Source organism: Fukomys damarensis, unplaced genomic scaffold, assembly GCF_012274545.1.
Source record: "Fukomys damarensis isolate Sample0158 unplaced genomic scaffold, DMR_v1.0_HiC HiC_scaffold_6, whole genome shotgun sequence".
In the NCBI taxonomy this organism is placed as follows: domain Eukaryota; kingdom Metazoa; phylum Chordata; class Mammalia; order Rodentia; family Bathyergidae; genus Fukomys; species Fukomys damarensis.
In genome coordinates, this window is record NW_022900918.1 from 11370268 (window position 1) to 11374424 (window position 4157).

General features: G+C 35.6%; 1 long non-coding RNA gene across 1 annotated transcript in view; it reads left to right on the top strand.

Moving 5' to 3' along the window:
* LOC104861026 overlaps positions 1–3735 on the top strand; it is a 110934-nt gene extending 107199 nt beyond the window's left edge. Inside the window, exon 4 of the long non-coding RNA XR_779887.1 lies at positions 3612–3735. This is a non-coding gene — a long non-coding RNA (uncharacterized LOC104861026). The remainder of the gene's footprint in view (positions 1–3611) is intronic.
* The last annotated feature ends 422 nt before the right edge of the window (positions 3736–4157 follow it).

The window sequence follows — 4157 nt, forward strand, 5'->3', positions numbered from 1 at the left end:
TTAAAAAAAAAAAAAAAAACCTATATACTAATAAGATGGAAAACACAGAAGAAATAGATTTCTAGATACATATGAATTACCAAAATTGAGCAAGTAAGACCTAAAAATTCTAAACAACCCAATATCAATCAACAAAATTGAAAATGTAATTAAAAACTAACCAATGAAGAAAAGCCTGGGTTCTGATGGCTTCACTGCTGAATTCTACAAGATATTTGTAGAAGAACTATTGATACTACTGTTTAAACTCTTCAGTGAAATTGAAAGGGAAGCAATACTCCCAAATTTGTTCCTGGAAGCAAGCATCGCCTTGATCCCAAAAGCAGAGAAATACCCATCTGAAAAAGAAAACTATAGGCCAATCTCATTAATGAACATAGATGCAAAAATCCTCAGTAAGATACTGGCAAACAGAATGCAGAAGATCATCCAGAAGATTGTATACCCTGGCCAAGTGGGATTCATTCCAGGATGGTTCAACATATGCAAATCAATAAATGTAATACACTGTATTAACCGAGTGAAGGACTAAAACCACAGGGTTATCTCAATAGATGCAGAAAAATTGTTTGATAAAACCAACACCCATTCATGATAGAAACCCTATAGAAAATTGGAGTAGATGGTCTTATCTTAACCTGATAAAAGCCGTCTATGAAAAACCAGCAGCCAACGAAATACTAAATGGTCAAAAACTGAAATCCTTTGTGCTAAAATCAGGAATAAGATAAGGATGTCCACTGCCACCACTCCTGTTCAATATAGTTTCAGAAACATTAGCCACAGCAATTAGACAAAGGAAAGAAATAAAGATAAGAAACAAAGAATTTAAATTGTCATTATTTTCAGGTGACATGGTACTCTATTGAAGACCCCAAGATTCCACCAAAAGTCTTTTAGACTTAATAGGTAAATTCAGTAGAGTAGCTGGATACAAGGTCAACACACAAAAATCAATAGCTTTTCTCTACACAAACAACAGACTTACTGGCAATGAAAGAGATCTGGGGACCAGTGAAACAGATTAGAAGATGCAGAAACAACTCTAGACACGCTCATCTACCTCATCTTTGACAAAGGAGATAAGTACCCTCACTGGAGGAAAGATAGCTTCTTTAATAAATGGTTCTGGAAACACTGGGTTTCAACTTGCCAAAGATTAAAACTAGTCCTATATCTCTTACCATGCACTAAATTAAAATTGAAATGGATCAAATATTAAAACAGAAATGCTAAACTGGCTTGGAAGAGGTTAGGTAGAACTCTTGAAGACATTGGCATAGGAAAAGTTTTCATGAGCAAAACTTCAGTCACTCAACAATTTGATTCTTATTAAAAAGCTTCTCATTAAAAAGCTCTGCACAGTGAAAAAAACCACCAACAGCTTGAAACACACACAATGTGAGAAAAATTTTTACCAGCTGTTCCTCAGACAGAGGTCTACTATCTAGAATATATAAAGAACTTTTAAAAATGAGACTCCCCAAATATAAAGATCCAATTTAAAAATGGGCATCTGAAATAAACAGACATTTCTCAGACAAATAAGTAGAAACAGCAAATAAACATATGAAGAAATATTCAACATCACTGGTCACTGGAGAAATGCCACTGAAAACATTGCTGAGATTCCACCTCACTCCCAAAAGAATGTCTGCTATCAAGAAATCAAGAAATGCTATCTTCTCAAATGAATTAATTGAATCATACCACAGCAGTATATTTGCCCTCGCATTTTCAGTGGCACAGCTTGTAATAGCTAAAACTTGGAAACAGCCCAAGTGCCCATCAACTGGAGACTAAAGAAGATTTTAAAAAATAAAATGTAGTACTACTCAACCAAAAAGAATGAGAAACTAAAGACACTTATAGCTAAATGGATGCACATTAAGATCATACTCTTAAATGAAATAAATAGGGCACAGGTGTCAATATTGTAAAGTTTCTCTGGTGTGAGAAACTGAAAGTGTAAATTAGGATCAAAATGTATAATAGATAATGTCAAACAGGAAGAAAAGGTGCAAAGGGATAGAGGAATTGGGAAAGATAGGGGAATGGAAAGAAGGAAAAGGAATAAATATGAGAAAATGAAAAGAATTGAAACAGTCTTTGTAAATAGGGAGGAGTAGAGGGGTTGAAGGGAGGGCAGGGGAATGGGGAAAAATGCGAATCAAGATATATCATATAGTGATACAAATTCCCCACAATGAATGTCATCACATCATATACCTAAAATATATCAATAAACTTAATGAATTAAAAAAAGAAAAAAATTTATCATGAACTTTTACCGACATACATAATAATGTAATAATCATTTTTGGATAAGGGTCTTTGGCTATATCTATCTCAAGTATGGGTGAGTACATGTCTACCTGTGGAGATACATTGTAGCTTTTTCTGTCTGCTCATCTTTGCCTCCCTTCAGGACCTACCTGCCTCCGACTCATGTGACTCTCTTGGCACTATGTAGCTTCATGTATCCTAATTACAACCAGACCACTCCAAGAGTGGAGACCAAATCAAGCTGGCCACCACAGTAGTTCATCTTCATGGCACAAAGACAATTTAACAATGTGCCAGAGTGTTGGGAACAGTGACTTGGAGCATTCCCTTCCTGTCTCTGAAGTGAGACTTTGTTCCTGGAACTGTCAAGGACAATACTCTTGCTATGTTGGGAATGCTGAACTGTGCAGATGTGATCTAGATTCATGGGGTTATCTCTGTGGTCTTGTGCAAACAATAACTCCACACGATGAGGTCAGCACACAGCAGCAGGACGGTTAGAAGGTAGAGAGAAAGACAGACCTCACTGTAAACACACCGAGTCTTTGTGCGGTATTGCCTATGGAAGATCTCTTTCTAGAAGCCTCAGTTACTTGTATTAATAAGTCCTTTTCTATGCACAAACTAGTTTGAATCATAGACTTCTCATTTTCAATGAAGGGGATAGATTTAGACATTGGATTACTTAGATAACACATTCAACACTTATTAAATATTAACGCATTACTATTTTTGAAATATTATAGTTATTCATTAGCAGTCCATTATAAACAGTAATAGAATAAAATAGAAAATTAGTAGAAACAATAATAATAGTATCAGCAACAAATTTTTAGCTGAGTATTAGTACATTCCAGATACTAAACCTAGGCTTATGTTTGCCAGGCAGTAAATTATACATATGTTTGCTTTCTGTCACATTGTTTACTGAGGGCATATTGAAATAGATATTAGAAACATGGGTTCAGAGTTTCAAATATGCATAATAAACCACAGGCACTACAATTTGTTGTGTGTGTGTTTGTTCTTCTTTTAAACTTTCAGCATTATAGCCTGCTTAGCCATTGTTCTAAACAAAATAAATAGTATAAAATGAATAAAACCCAATGTCTTAGTAAAGTGTTGTTATTTGTCATCATCTATGAATCTCTGTAGCCTAATACTGCAGACACTATATTCATTGTTCAAACTAGAGCACTTGTGAGAATGTAACAGTGAACTTTTAATATATGGAAACAAAAGGTATAAATTGGGACTATTCTGTGGTTAGTGGGATGTCCAATCACTGTAGCTCATACAGTAGATGTTTGTCTCTTTCTTACAAGATGGTGGTGCATTGGAGGATACTTTGCTCTGACCCACACAATTATTTGTGGATCCAGGCCCACAGAGACTATCTTCAACACGTAGCTTCTAAGGGTACACTGGATGTCATCCTCTACACCTGGAAATGAGGTACTCACCTTCATCTTCTACTGATAATAACTCTGTCATTGCAATGGTGGCTCCAAATTTTAGTGCTTTAGGTACCCAAGAGGAAATGACAATAGACAGCTTGCATTTCCCACAGCTAGAACATTTACGATAATACTTAAGATACTTAAGTACTTACGAATATAGTATGTTTATAGATGTATAAACTTGTATGTGTAAATACTTACACATTTTAAAAATTTGAAGCTGGGCATGGTGCTGTAATCCCAGCACTTGGGAGGCTGAGGCAGGAGGATTGCTGTGAGTGTGAGACCAGCCTGGCCTACATAGTGAGTTCCAGGTCAGTCTCAACTACATAGTGAGACCCTGTCTCAAAAAAAAATTTTTTTTTACCTAGGAGAAACAGAATTATAGCTTGATATTATATCTCTTCAACA